Source organism: Oncorhynchus gorbuscha, linkage group LG07, assembly GCF_021184085.1.
Source record: "Oncorhynchus gorbuscha isolate QuinsamMale2020 ecotype Even-year linkage group LG07, OgorEven_v1.0, whole genome shotgun sequence".
Classification (NCBI taxonomy): Eukaryota; Metazoa; Chordata; class Actinopteri; order Salmoniformes; family Salmonidae; genus Oncorhynchus; species Oncorhynchus gorbuscha.
In genome coordinates, this window is record NC_060179.1 from 20,743,585 (window position 1) to 20,759,768 (window position 16,184).

Below are 16,184 nucleotides of genomic sequence, written 5' to 3' on the forward strand. Positions count from 1 at the left end.
GTTACATTTCATTTGCTCTGTTGAACCAACACTTTGGAATGACTTCGATAGCAACAGTGAATCTATTAAGTGGAGATTTCTCAATAATAATCATTCCCACTATAGAACATTAGTAATACTCAGTGACAAATATCAAACTAAGCAGGGCTTGGTTAATTAAAACCCTGGATGGGAGACCAAATGAATAGCTGAAGATAGATCAACTCTCCAGTAGGAGGTGCTGTCCAGCCTATAGGTTTTTTCTTATAGTGGATATTATGTTGAAGCTGCAACATTGTTTCAAAGGTACAAACTCAACAGTTATTTATAGGTTTGTCTTTGGTGAAAATTGGTTACAATAATGGCATAATCATGTGGTTGAAATTTTACCCTCAGTTTACAGTTTTTTTACATAGATTTCACGTCACAATTCTTTGAAAAATGACATTGAAGCAACGTTGATTAAACTGATTTTTGCCCAGTAGGCAGGCCTTGGGAGTGATGGCATGTGTGTCAATGACTTGTTGTACCCCAAATTATCAAAAGTTATTGAATGATTAAAGTAAAGATTAAACGTGGAACAAAAGAGAAAACCAATTAGTGATTTTCTTAAATAGGTTCTAGACAGTACTGAATGTTCCTATAATCTGTCAGTATACCCATTCCATCTGAACGGGGTCTGTAGGATACATCCATTATCAGTGAGTACATGTCGTCCTCTAACGTTCAATTCATAAAAATGTCTTTCAGCTCTGCCAACCGTGTAGGACAGTCGTTGGTACAAGTACAACACATGGAAATCAGGGTCCCTGAACCCATCTTGAGGTTAAAATGTTTAGCACTTTGAAACACTAAATCTTTATTAGCAACCCGATGAATCCGCAATGCTACAGTACAATCTATATACAGTACCTTGAATGAGGGGAATGAAGGCCAAAACCAAAAGTTTTGAGAATGACACAAATATTGATTTTCACCAAGTCTGCTGCCTCAGTTTGTATGATGGCAATTTGCATATACTCCAGAATGTTATGAAGAGTGATTAGAAGAATTGCAATTCATTGCAAAGTCCCTCTTTGCCATGCAAATGAACTGAATCCCCCAAAAAACATTTCCACTGCATTTCAGCCCTGCCACAAAAGGACCAGCTGACATCATGTCAGTAATTATCTCGTTACACAGGTGTGAATGTTGACGAGGACAAGGCTGGAGATCACTATGTCATGCTGATTGAATTCGAAAAACAGACTGGAAGCTTCAAAAGGTGGGTGGTGCTTGGAATCATTGTTCTTCCTCTGTCAACCATGGTTACCTGCAAGGAAACACGTGCCACCATCATTGCTTTGCACAAAAAGGGCTTCACAGGCACGGATATTGCTGCCAGTAAGATTGCACCTAAATCAACCATTTATCGGATCATCAAGAACTTCAAGGAGAGCGGTTCAATTGTTGTGAAGAAGGCTTCAGGACGCCCAAGAAAGTCCAGCAAGCGCCAGGACTGTCTCCTAAAGTTGATTCAGCTGCGGGATCGGGGCACCACCAGTACAGAGCTTGCTCAGGAATGGCAGCAGGCAGGTGTGAGTGCATCTGCACGCACAGTGAGACAAAGACTTTTGGAGGATGGCCTGGTGTCAAGAAGGTCAGCAAAGAAGCCACTTCTCTCCAGGAAAAACATCAGGTACAGACTGATATTATACAAAAGGTACAGGAATTGGACTGCTGAGGACTTGGTTAAAGTAATTTTCTCTGATGAATCACCTTTCCGATTGTTTGGGGCATCCGGAAAAAAAGCTTGTCTGGAGAAGACAGAGTGAGCGCTACCATCAGTGAGCGCTACCATACAACAGTAAAGCATCCTGAGACCATTCCTGTGTGGGGTTGCTTCTCAGCCAAGGGAGTGGGCTCACTCACAATGCTGCCTAAGAACGCAACCATGAATAAGGAATGGTACCCACACATCCTCCAAGAGCAACTTCTCCCTACCATCCAGGAACAGTCTGGTGACGAATAATGCCCTTTCCAGCATGATGGAGCACCTTGCCATAAGGAAAAAGTGATAACTAAGTGGCTCTGGGAACAAAACATTGATATTTTGGGTCCATGGCCAGGAAACTCCCCAGACCTTAATCCCATTGAGAACTTGTGGTCAATCCTCAACAGGCGGGTAGACAAACAAAAACCCATCAATTCTGACAAACTCCAAGCATTGATTATGCAAGAATGGGCTACCATGAGTTAGGCTGTGGCCCAGAAGTCAAATGTCAGCATGCCAGGGGGATGGCAGAGATCTTGAAAAAGAAGGGTCAACACTGCAAATATTCACTCTTTGCATTAACTTCATGTACAGTGGGGCAAAAAGTATTTAGTTTTTTGCCCCACTGTAATTTTCAATTAAAGCCTTTGACACTTATGAAATGCTTGTAATTATACTTCATTATTCCATAGTAACATCAGATTTTTTTTTCGAAAGACACTGAAGCAGCAAACTTTTTGAAAATGTATATTTATGTCATTCTCAAAACTTTTGGCCACGACTGTACACACGGACATAGACATGCACACACCTCCCGGTTCATCTTCCATTCACGCTGGCATCTCATCAGTCAATTTCACCCCACGATTAATTAACGAGATACTTAAATTAAATGGGCCATGTTACAGCACCAAGCATCATGCTTTGTGAGCCCGATTACATCATACTAATTAGTCCCTCCTCAACTAATTTGCTCCCCTGAAGCCCCCTAGGACCCATACATTCATTGCAGGTAAGTATTATGCATCTTAATTGATGACATGGGCTATTGTCTTTGTTTATTTATCACATCCATTCCGTAGAACTTTGTGTTCATATGGCAATTATTTTTAGGGAGTTGGATAAGGTTGTACATCGATGAGAAATATGGCGTTGTTGTTGTTGCTAAGCATCCGCTGCTTGGCTATTCAATACCCATTCCTTACCACTCCGCCATTTTGGAATATGTACATTTGTTAAGCAACACGAGTGCAATTAGATGAGATTTCATGACATTTAGACCCAATGTAGGAAAAGAAAATACATTTTAAGGACCTTAACAGACAAATTATGACGGTTGTGCACAGTGAAACTCATACTTTGCTTTAAATAGGTAATGTAGAAGTCCTGGACATCATTTTCTAACTTCTGTGGCGCATTTGAAACTGCTCAGGAAGTTTGACAGATCAACTGCACCACTGTTGTGTCAGAAAACCCAATATAATCACGAGGCAGTTTGCGAGCCAACTGAATCTGTATTGACCTACCATAGCTGATATCAAATAAAATTTTATTTGTCACATACACATGGTTAGCAGATGTTAATGCGAGTGTAGCGAAATGCTTGTGCTTCTAGTTCCGACAATGCAGTAATAACCAACGAGTAATCTAGCCTAACAATTTCACAACAGCTACATTATACACACAAGTGTAAAGGGATATGATATGGAAGCACATTTCTGCTCAGTGTTATAACGTCTGCTTCCAACTCACAAACACGTAGATCCCCTGAACGCAGCTCACTTTCCAGCCCACTTTCCAGCTCACACTCTCTAACACATAGATCCCCTGAACGCAGCGCACTCGTCAGATCCCAATCACCTGAATTCTGATCACCTGTTCACACACCTATATGTCAGTATCACACACTATTTAGTTCAGTTCTTTGCACCCCGTCATTGTGAGGTATTGTTTGTTTTGTGACACACTTCTATTTGGAGCTCTGTTTTTCCTCGTAATTTAATCCTCCCATGTATGATAGTTTTGGCCTGCCTCACTAACGACGCCTTTTGCCTATTTCCAATCCTTGTTGGCAAATGTAAGCTAGTGCTGGATTCATATGGTGTAATCAGCATAATTTCCCAGTACAATATCAACAGAAACAAATAATAATCATTGTTAAGGTCATGAAGAGGTTAAAATAACACAGCTGTTTCAAATCTAGTCCCACTTTCAGGTGTTTTCACTATATCGTCGAAAAACAAGAATTTGTCGTGGTGCCATGATCCCTGTGTAACGGAGGTTTCGGAACCCCACTCTCGTGATGAATCTCGTCTGAGATCAAAAAACTTGTCCCGTCTTTAACTCACAGTGCCCAGGAGACCCAGGTTCAAACACCAGTTGGTCACACTTGCTCAACACAGGACTGACTCCTGATACAGTGGAGAAGAATTACAGTAGCGTAGCTGGTTGGGCTAACTTATCATATGTCCCCCAAAACATCAACACTTTCCTGTGCATCATGTATGAGGTGGCTAGCTATACATGCAAGGGTACAAAGTGTGATGCGTATGAATGTGGAATGCTTATGTAAAATAGAATAATTAATTCACACTTGATGGTTTGAGGAACTTGAAAGTGGGCCCAGTTGCCCCATCTGTGTGTGCTTGTTGGTTCACCAATGTCTTGATCTCTCAAGATGCCTGGAACTGGGAATATGCCTGCCCGGTGAGGAAGAGGATTTATCTTTGAACTGAAGTACACACATGCTGTGTAGTATACCATGAGGGGTTATGAGGTTCAGACGCCTGCATTTATGAATATGGTCTTCTGGCCTTGAAGAAATGCATAAAACAGAATTCCGGAGTGTGTTCTAAAGCTCTTCAAATGCGGTTTGAAAGTACTGTGTTTACCCTGTAGTTAGCTATTTAGCAGCATCTGTAGAAAAAGAGACATAGGCTACAACGTGAGCTATTTGGAAATGACGATTCTTAATCAGAAATGGCTATTGATCCTGACAACATCATATATTATTATCTTCATATCATGATGATAGGGCTCATGTTTGTGGAAATGTTTTTTACTATATTGTATTGTATTTTATGTAATTGGAAACACTGAGTGTTCAAAACACCTGCTCTTTCGATGACATACTGTAGACTGACCAGGTGAATCCAGGTGAAAGCTATGATCCCTTTTTGAAGTCACTTGTTAAATCCACTTCAATCAGTGTTGATTTTTTTAATTTTTTTTATTTCACCTTTATTTAACCAGGTAGGCCAGTTGAGAACAAGTTCTCATTTACAACTGTGACCTGGCCAAGATAAAGCAAAGCAGTGCGACAAGGTCAATAATAACAGATTTCCACATGGAATAAACAAACGTACAGTCAATAACACAATATAAGAAAATATATACAGTGTGCGCAAGTGTAGTAGGATTAGGGAGGTAAAGCAATAAATAGGCCATAGTGGCGAAATAATTACAATTTAGCATTAACACTGGAGTGATAGATGTGCAGATGATGATGTGCAAGTAGATACTGGAGTGCAAAAGAGCAACAAAAAAAACAATATGGGGATGAGGTAGTAGGGTAGGCTATTTACAGATGGGCTGTGTACAGGTTCAGTGATCGGTAAGCTGCTCTGACAGCTAATGCTTATAGTTAATGAGGGAGATATAATTCTCCAGCTTCAGTGACTTTTTCAATTCGTTCCAGTCATTGGCAGCAGAGAACTGGAAGGAAAGGCTGCCGAAGGAGGTGTTGGCTTTGGGGATGACCAGTGAAATATACCTGCAGGAGCGTGTGCTACGGGTGGGTGTTGCTATGGTGACCAGTGAGCTTTACCTAGCAAAGACTTATAGGTGACCTGGATCCAATTTGCTGAGTAGAGTGTTGGAGACTATTTTGTAAATAACATCGCCGAAGTTAAGGATTGGTAGGATAGTCCGTTTTACGAGGGTATGTTTGGCAGCATGAAGGGGAGGAGACAGGTTAAAGAAGGATTTTGAAGCCTTGAGACATGGATTGTGTAGGTGTACCATTCAGAGGGTGAATGGGCAAGACAAAAAAATCTAAGTGCCTTTGAACTGGGTATAGTAGTAGGTGCCAGGCGCTGGTTTGAGTGTGCCAAGAACTGCAATGCTTCACGTTCAACAGTTCCCTGTGTGTATCAAGAATGGTCCACCAGCCATTAGACACCCAGTCAACTTAACACGACTGTGGAAAGCATTGGAGTCAACATGGGCCAGCATCCCTGTGGAATGCTTTTGACACATTGTAGTCCATGCCCAGATTAATTGAGGCTGTTCTGAGGGCAAAAGGTGGTGCAACTCAATATTAGGAAGGCGTTCAGTTTTTCATCAGTCAAAATTGAAAAGCCAAGGCATAAGGAAAGTAACCAAGCAGATGTTCACCATCTTCTTTATCAAAACATATATTGACTATAGAGCACTGATGCACAGAGGACCTTGTACCCTTAACACTATACACCCACACAAGCCCAATGTCTTTCACTTTGTTTGCACTGTCACACCAGAGCTACACAACACCCTCAATACCTTTGAAAAATGAATGCTATGCCCAATCGTTATAACTATACCAATGGACTTGTTTCTATACTAATGGGTTATAGCAACGTTCAAAATAAATACCTCACCAGAAATGTCTGAAATATTTCTTTGGGTGTTTGCTGTCCTGAATTCTTTCAATATTTTGAGTTTTGAGAACCATCTAAAACAGGCTCTGTGGGAATCCAACTTTACTTCTTCCATTTGACACAACAAGATATTACCTCTGTTTGAGAAGCATGTGTGAGTGTCCCCCTGTGACTTTCACCCAAAAACGATCAGGACAGTAAGCATAACGTAACAGACTTGGCTTTTCTCATGAATAAATAAAATAAGTCACTCAAAGACACATTCACTGCAAATTGTACAATCGCAGTGTGGCTCCATTTCTCTCCACACCACGCTGTAAACATAGTCTTGTAATATTCCTCAATTTGGGAATGATTTTCCTGTTGTGGTGTCATTTTTTGCTACCGGTGCACTTATCCAAATCCCTCTTTTTACACTGCTGCTACTCTCTGTTTATCATATATGCATAGTCAATTTAACTATACATTCATGTACATACTACCTCAATTGGGCCGACCAACCAGTGCTCCCACACATTGGCTAACCGGGCTATCTGCATTGTGTCCCACCCACCACCCCCTCTTTTACACTACTGCTACTCTCTGTTCATCACATATGCATAGTCACTTTAACCATATCTACATGTACATACTACCTCAATCAGCCTGACTAACCGGTGTCTGTATGTAGCCTCGCTACTTTTATAGCCTCACTACTGTATATAGTCTCGCTACTGTATATAGTCTCGCTACTGTATATAGTCTCGCGACTGTATATAGTCTCGCTACTGTATATAGTCTCGCTACTGTATGTAGCCTCACTACTGTATATAGTCTCGCTACTGTATGTAGCCTCACTACTGTATATAGTCTCGCTACTGTATGTAGCCTCACTACTGTATGTAGTCTCGCTACTGTATATAGCCTGTCTACTGTATACAGCCTGTCTACTGTATATAGCCTGTCTACTGTATGTAGCCTCACTACTGTATATAGTCCCGCTACTGTATGTAGCCTCACTACTGTATGTAGTCTCGCTACTGTATATAGCCTCTCTACTGTATACAGCCTGTCTACTGTATATAGCCTGTCTACTGTATACAGCCTGTCTACTGTATACAGCCTGTCTACTGTATATAGCCTGTCTACTGTATACAGCCTGTCTACTGTATGTAGTCTCACTACTGTATATAGCCTCTCTACTGTATACAGCCTGTCTACTGTGAATGCAGCCTGGCCTTACTGATGTAGTCTTTTTGAATATACAATTGAACCTACTGAAAACCTAACAAATATATTCCAATATGATCAGATAAATAAAGCAATATTTTCTTCTGTCAGTAATCTTTAATTTTCAACAGACACAAAAAAGACAAATTTCCTTTATATAAAATCCCCATAACATGCCTGTCTACTGTATATAGCCTGTCTACTGTATACAGCCTGTCTACTGTATACAGCCTGTCTACTGTATGTAGTCTCGCTACTGTATGTAGCCTCACTACTGTATGTAGTCTCGCTACTGTATATAGCCTGTCTACTGTATATAGCCTGCCTACTGTATATAGCCTGTCTACTGTATATAGCCTGTCTACTGTATACAGCCTGTCTTTTTGCTGTTGTTTTATTCCTTTACCTACCTTTTGTTCACCAAATACCTTTTTTGCACTTTTGGTTAGAGCCTGTAAATAAGCATTTCACTTTAAGGTCTACACCTGTTGTATTCAGCGCACGTGACAAATAAACTTTGATTTGATTTGTTTGAAGCCGGGGCTTCAGCACAGAACTTGTCAAACCTCTCACAGATATTGTAACTATAAACAACAGTATTTCAATATAACTCCAATTGATCAAAGCAAGTGTTCCCTCTCCCTTTGTGGCCAAATGCTAGCTAGAACCCTTGATGTCAATTTGGGCACAGTACCTGTGTACATTTTAGGTTACCCTCAGTGTGAGGCTTGAGGCTAACAGTGTCCTAAAACGTACCCCGTACGTATCTTAGCATCAGCCTTCCTCTACCCTGAGATGAGGGAGCAGGTCTCCTGTCGCTTTTTATGTTCCTGGTTACATATGATGAAATCACACCCCACAGCTGCTTTAACACTTCTTCTGTTGATGTTAGGCCTCACTCCTTAGGTACTAAAGGTACCTGGACACAGGGTCGTATAAGGCCCTCCAAGGCTAAGACCTAGCCAGAGGACAATTCTGCTCCAGTCCAGAAACATGTTTTTACACACATGCCAGAGATGCACCATGACACAAACGGACTGTGGCAGCCCTGTCTCATGCTATGTCCACAGAGGAATTGACAAGGGTGCACATTATGCAGAAAGACCTCATCTACCTTCCCTAAAAAACAACTAGGTTAATCCACCCACATTGTGTTAGCAATTACTCAAAGCCTTTTTTTTTCTTCTTTCATCGGGCAAAAGGAAGTTCAATGTGAGGAAACAAAATGGCTGCATGCATTATTGAAGAGGCAGCGGACATTGCACTTTTGTTCAAGTGTTGCATAATCAGCTTTATTGCATGCAGGGCTGACAAAACAGCTAGCTGCTAGCCATAATTGTTAACCAGGCTATTTGAGTATTTTGACTAAAGACTTCTGTGTTGTTGAAGTTGGATTTCACAAGCCTTTCACTCGCACAAAGTGTCCTCTTAACTCTAAAACCGTGCTGTGACTATGTACAGAATGACAAACCAACAGAGCTGCACTCTTGCAGCAGTTGGATTTATTTCTGTCTACTCTCTTTTTCCCACTGCTACTGCTAGGCAATGTATAGCTAGCAGTAAAGGAAATTGCTGGATACCAATTGAAAGAACGATTGTCTCCTTGAACAGTAAGTAGGCTACGTTTTGACCGGCTCACAACAGCTTAAAATATTCCAGGAGTCATAGGGAGGAAGTAGTGAGGAGGATACAGGGCTGTGTGAATTGAACTTCGGATGCACCAAAGTAACAGCAATGTTTGAAAAAGCTCAATGACATGATTAACTTGTACTGTGTGGTTTTCCAGATGACAGTTCAAATTGCTTTGTTGAATATGGATTCCGGAGCAATACTCTAGACACAGATCATCTTTGATGATGAGAATATCTGTGCTGCAGTTCATTCATGCTTTATGACTGTTGGCCTTCCACCAAGAGCAGTAATTCTTACTAAAGCTTCACTCTCAGAACTGACTGCAGTCAGAGCTCTGCCTCTGCAGTAGGCTATAAACAGGTCTTCCGAAATTCCATCAGAGCTTGTCTAAACTCCCACACCACCTTCGGTCCCGCAGGCTACACTACAAAGTCCCGGACCACCCAAAATGTCTGACTTACACCACACAGTGAAAGGCCATGTGTGACTGGCCGACTGCCCTCAGGGTTGAAACACCGGCCCCTCTTCCCAGACATCTGGGAAGGAGCTCAGGTGAAACCCAGTCGCCCCATAAAACCTAGTTGAGTTACTGAGACAAAATGGCCAGCTTGGAACTGCTAACAGCAGCTGCTTTTAATGTTAGCGCCAGACTGCTGGAAGTAATGGGTGTAATGGCAGCCCCATCTTTCCTTCACATGACTAAACAGAGGCAGGGGTATCCCTCCACATCTGGAGAACATCAAGGGCTTCCTATGCTCCCAGCGTGTCTGAGGAGGAAGATGACTTACCACCCCACCCACAGGCCTACTTGAGGAAGACAACTCACAGGTCTAACTGTTTTCTACCCGGTAGAAAACAAACCAGGAAGTTGTCAGCAGTGGTGTGCGGACAACTTATAACACAGTTACGAGTGTGGCTCAGTTGGTAGAGTATGGTGTTTGCGATGCCAGGGTTGTGAGTTGGATTCCTATGGGAGACCGGCACAAAAAAGTATGAAAGTCTATGCACTCACTGCTGTCCCTCTGGATAGGAGTGTTTGCTAAATGACAACATTTTTTAATTAGAGTACTTGCACACGCACAGAAAATAAATAGTTAAAAAGTGGCAGTGTAACGGATGTGAAACGGCTAGCTTAGTTAGCGGTGCGCGCTAAATAGCGTTTCAATCGGTTACGTCACTTGCTCTGAGACCTTGAAGTAGTAGTTCCCCTTGCTCTGCAAGGGCCGCGGCTTTTTTGGAGCGATGGGTAACGATGCTTCGTGGGTGACTGTTGTCGATGTGTGCAGAAGGTCCCTGGTTCGCGCCCGGGTATGGGCAAGGGGACGGTTTAAAATTATACTGTTACAGCAGCATGGATAAAATGTATTCAAACATTCTAACAGCCTCTACCACTGCACCTCGGTGCCATTCTCATCATGGCCTTGACAACAGAATACAGGAAGTTCTAAAGTAAAAATCTGACTGAACTATCAACACCCAAAAAGTCTGGAGTACACGACAACGACTCAACTAAACAAATATTCTCAGATTATACTTATTCATCCTCAAACGCTTCACTGAACCATTCTGTTTGATGTATTTTTTTACATTTCTTTCTCTGCTGTTGCACTGTAACTAATTAAGGTTATTTGAGGCATCCTAACTCATTACATTCTGTGGTGTTGGTTAAACACAAGTTTGTCTCATATTGTCTTCCTTTTGGAGGATGTTATTTTTCTTCCCATAACTGATAGCATTTAGTAATTAAAGCAACATTTTTAAATGTCATACAAAACAAATAATACAATACAGCTAGACAAACAGTGGGAGAGTGCTTGTAAAGAAGCCACATAGGTTTTTCTGTCAACATTGCATTAACCATGCACATGATGTCTTGTCCAGGCATGACAAGTCACATAAGGAAAACCACATTTTCCCTGCTGCTCGTCTATCAGCATATATCCTCATCTGAACCACATTCTATCTCATCCTGCCACACGGCATTAGTCAAAGAACTCCATTTTGTTCCAAAAGGTGCGACATTTATGATCTAATGTGATATGAGCTAACAGTCTCAAGTGCATACTAACCTTTTCAAAAAAAAATCATAGCCGGATTCATTCACAGCGAGAGCTTCATTTTATTCATCCTTTTGAGTTCAACCTCCTGGAGCATTTTCTTCAGCATAATCCTTTATTTTTTTTGCTTCAGCCTCTCGCATTATCGCCTGACACACTACTCCAAATACACGGCACTGCCATGGGGGTGACAGGTGCATCAAATGGTCACAAATGCTTTCTGAGCTTTGGAAAGGTTACGCAAACAACTGTCATATTAGGTTTTGGCAGGGGAGTGTGTGTGTGTGTGTGTCAGAGTGAAGAGTGAATACTATAGCCCACACATGTTGAGTGTATTCTGACAACCTAACACTCCAAGTGCACATATACACACAACCGCCAACAAAGAGAAATGTACAAAAAATTGTTTAAAAAAAATGCGTCTCCCAGAGTGCCTCTCACTGCCTAAACATATTTGATCCAGGAGCTCTGTGGAAGGAGGGATTTGTCACAATGCTTCCCCATCTGCGGTCTCTTTGTTCCTGTGGCTCAGAGCTGTTGTGTGTTACAGGAATTAGTGTCAGGAAAAAAACATCCCCCTGGAAGAGCTGGCCTATTATTTGATCCTGTGATGCACAACGGCAAGCCAAAATAGACAAGGTCTTTAGGGCACTGTTAGTGTCATTTATATGTATCTTTCTAACTTTGCCTGAAACCCTGAGTGTATTATTGTTTCGGTCTGTGTTGTGATACTGTATTTATGCTCTTGGCTTGTTAATAAGTGGAAGGTGATGATTTTGGAAAGAAAAGGTACATGCATATCAGCAAGAGCCCTCTTCTGTTGAAATTGGTTTTTGGCACTCCAGGATAAGTTTAACAAAAACTCCTTCTGCACAGAAAATAAACAGTTGCCTTTATTTTTGGTTTGCCATTAAAGCAGTGTTTTGTGTAGTTGAGTGTCAACCTGAACCCAAGAAAACCTTATTCTTGAAACTTGTTGGAATGAATAATGATTAGAGTCCCAAGTAGCCACTGAATCAATGTTTGCATACCCTATCGAACCCAGACACCTGCGCACCTAAACACTGCAAGCTCACACAAGTCTTCAGGTCTCTGGCAAGGTAGCCATACAAGTGTAGTTCACCAAAACAAATCTGCTCCCAACGTGACGTTAGAGGTGGAGAAGTTCTCTGAGCTGAGCCTTAGAGGAGATTGTTGGGTTCAGGGGTTTGTGACATCTCAATTGCTACCTTCAGGGTGGGTACAAACTGGACAAATGCAGGGAGACAGTCACTCACACAGCCCTAACTGCCTGCCAAACTTACCAGAACACTCCTCAGGCCACGCAGCACCTTCAGAGGTAATAGATGCTTTGTTCAACAGACATTTCATGAAAATGGTTACATTTCCCCAAGTGTTGATACCAGACACACATTTACAATTGTGATCACAGTGCCATCTCATGATCGTATCACGAGATGACATATCAATGATCATTTCTTCAGCTGAAAGACTGATAATGAAAGACATTATCTTACAATTTGATGTAACATAGTGTAATTCCAGTCCATTACCAGTTCACCTTTTAATAGTTTGAAAAAGAATTAGAGCCATGGATATAAAGAGTTCATCGAACTTCGTTTGAGATTTACAAGATTACATTTCCTAATATCCTAACGGAGTCTAACGGAATAACGTATCACTTGCAGCTCCTTACACGCAAAAGGGTTCCACTCCATTGTCTCCTTTAATTACTGTGTTTTTCTGTTCTTGAAAAAGACACAAATGTTCTCTGAACAGCCAATTTGTTTAATTAAAGCGTAATTTCCACATCGTGGTGATGAGATTCCTAGGAAGTAGGAATTCTCTCAGTTAAGCACAAGCATTTTCTTTAAGTGAAATAAAATAAAGTCTGGCAGTCAAAATCAACATGGGAGCAGTGAATCGAAACCACTTATGCTAACGATTAAAAGACAGACAGACAGTAAGAAGAACATTTTCCATTTTGACATTGTTCTCTATGTTATTGAGAATATTATATCTACTTCACCCTTGACTTTTCCTCATTTTGTTGTGTTATAGGCTGAATTTAAAATGGATTAAATGTAGATCTTTTTTTGTCACTGGCAAACACACAACACAAGCTGAAATGTCTTGAGTCAATAAGTATTCAACCTCTTTGTTATGGCAAGCCTAAATAAGTTCAGGATAATTATTTAATGAACAAATCACATCACTCTATGAGCAATAATAGTGTTTAACATTATTTTTGAATGACTACCTAATATATTTACCCCACACATACAATTATCTGTAAGGTCCCTCAGTCAAGCAGTGAATTTCAAACAGACTCAACCAGAAAGACCAGGCAGGTTTTCCAATGCCTCACAAAGAAGGGCACCTATTGGTAGATGGAATTTTAAAAATGTGTTAAGCAGACATTGAATATCCCTTAGAGCATAGTGAAGTTATTAATTACACTTTGGATGGTGTATCAATATACCGTCACTACAAAGATACAGGCGTCTTTCCTAACTCAGTTGCCGGAGAGGAAGGAAACCTCTCAGGGATTTCACCATGAGGACAATGGTGACTTTAAAACAGTTACAGAGTTTAATGGCTGTGATAGGAGAAAACTGAGAATGGATCAACAACATTCCGTGAAACCCCACCTTTTAAGGAATACCACAATACCTAACCTAAATGATGCACTATTGAGTGAAAATGTCATAAGGAAGCCTGTAAGTCGCTCTGGAAATATTCCTAAACATGCATCCTGTTTGCAACAAGGCACTAAAGTAATATTGCAGAAAATGTGGCAATGCAATTAACCTTTTGTCCTGAATGCAAAGTGTTATGTTTGGGGCAAAACCAATACAACACATTACTGAGTACCACTCTCCATATGTTCAAGCATAGTGGTGGCTGCATCATGTTATGGTTATGTTTGTAATTGTTAAAGACTGGGGAGTTTTTTAGGATAAAAAATAAACGGAATGGGACTAAGCACAGGCAAAATCCTGTAGGAAAACCTGGTTCAGTCTGCTTTCCACCAGACACTGGGAGATGAATTTATCTAAAACACAAGGCCAGATTTACACTGGAGTTGCTTATGAAGAAAACAGGGAATGTTCTTGAGTGGCCGAGTTACAGTTTTGACTTAAATCTGCTTGAAAATGACTTGGAAAATGGTAGTTTAGCAATGATCAACAACCAATTTGACAGAGCTTGAAGAATTTTGAAAAGAACAATGGGCAAATATGGCACATTCCAGGTGTGGAAAGCTCTTAGAGACTTAGCAAGAATACAACTCACAGCTGTAATCGCTGTCAAAGGCGCTTCTGCAAAGTATTGACTCAGGGGTGTGAATACTTATGCAAATTAGATATTTCTGTATCTAAATTTCAATACATTTGCAAAAATTTCTAAAACAGTTTCACTTTGTCATTATGGGGTACTGTGTGTAGATGGGTAAGACACAGCAAAGTGTAGAATACGTTATGGGGTATGAATACTTTCAGAAGGCACTGTATGTAAGTAATGGTATATCATGTTTATTTATTTTTTAATTTTATTTCACCTTTATTTAACCAGGTAGGCAAGTTGAGAACAAGTTCTCATTTACAATTGCGACCTGGCCTAGATAAAGCAAAGCAGTTCGACACATACAACAACACAGAGTTACACATGGAGTAAAACATACATACAGTAGAAACAAGTCTACATACGATGTGAGCAAATGAGGTGAGATAAGGGAGGTAAAGGCAAAAAAAAGGCCATGGTGGCAAAGTAAATACAATATAGCAAGTAAAACACTGGAATGGTAGATGTGCAGTGGGAGAATGTGCAAAGTAGAAATAAAAATAATGGGGTGCAAAGGAGCAAAATAAATAAATAAAATAAATACAGTAGTGGGGCTATGTACAGGTGCAGTAATATGTGAGCTGCTCTGACAGCTGGTGCTTAAAGCTAGTGAGGGAGATAAGTGTTTCCAGTTTCAGAGATTTTTGTAGTTCGTTCCAGTCATTGACAGCAGAGAACTGGAAGGAGAGGCGGCCAAAGAAAGAATTGGTTTTGTGGGTGACCAGAGAGATATACCTGCTGGAGCGCGTGCTATAGGGGAGACTTTACCTAGCAGGGTCTTGAAAATGACATGGTGCCAGTGGGTTTGGCGATGAGTATGAAGCGAGGGCCAGCCAACGAGAGCGTACAGGTCGCAATGGTGGGTAGTATATGGGGCTTTGGTGACAAAACGGATGGCACTGTGATAGACTGCATCCAATTTGTTGAGGAGGGTATTGGAGGCTATTTTGTAAATGACATCGCCAAAGTCAAGGATTGGTAGGATGGTCAGTTTTACAAGGGTATGTTTGGCAGCATGAGTGAAGGATGCTTTGTTGCGAAATAGGAAGCCAATTCTAGATTTAACTTTGAATTGGAGATGTTTGATGTGGGTCTGGAAGGAGAGTTTACAGTCTAACCAGACACCTAGGTATTTGTAGTTGTCCACGTATTCTAAGTCAGAGCCGTCCAGAGTAGTGATGTTGGACAGGCGGGCAGATGCAGGCAGCGATCGGTTGAAGAGCATGCATTTAGTTTTACTTGTATTTAAGAGCAATTGGAGGCCACGGAAGGAGAGCTGTATGGCATTGAAGCTTGCATGGGGGGTTGTTAAGCACAGTGTCCAAAGAAGGGCCAGAAGTATACAGAATGGTGTATTCTGCATGGAGGTGGATCAGAGACTTACCAGCAGCAAGAGCGACATCATTGATGTATAAAGAGAAGAGAGTCGGTCCAAGAATTGAACCCTGTGACACCCCCATAGAGACTGCCAGAGGTCCGTACAACAGACCCTCCGATTTGACACACTGAACTCTATCAGAGAAGTAGTTGGTGAACCAGGCGAGGCAATCATTTGAGAAACCAAGGCTGTCGAGT